This window comes from Rhinolophus hipposideros (genome assembly GCF_964194185.1).
Source record: "Rhinolophus hipposideros genome assembly, chromosome: 10".
Taxonomy (NCBI): domain Eukaryota; kingdom Metazoa; phylum Chordata; class Mammalia; order Chiroptera; family Rhinolophidae; genus Rhinolophus; species Rhinolophus hipposideros.
Genome location: NC_138056.1, coordinates 9,118,668 through 9,119,091, shown reverse-complemented (window position 1 = coordinate 9,119,091; position 424 = coordinate 9,118,668).

Below are 424 nucleotides of genomic sequence, written 5' to 3'. Positions count from 1 at the left end.
TCATGGGTTTTATTTGCATGTAGTACTGTAGCAAACGTTTTCTATATTTCTACAGCCTTCACAATTATTTTCATGGACAAAATAGCATAAGAAATACTATGTTAGAATGAATTAGTTGAAAGTGTTTAGCCCTAGGGCCAGAAGACCTCTGTGTTGCTGGGGCGGCCTCACTGGAGAGCGTTTGCCCTCGGAGCTGTGTCCTGTCAGAACAGCCATCACCCAGAGCTGGCCGGCACCGTCGACAGGTGTGGACCTGAGGCAGGCAGGCCAGAACTGATAAGCAGATGGCTGGTGATCGTAAGAGCAGCACGCAGGGAGGAAGTCCGCATTTCCAGTGTTTCCAGTGTCGTGGGGTTCCCATGGCACCTCCTCATGGCTCTGCCTGCTCTTGAGTGTCCCTGGCTAAGGAGAAAAGACACAAGGG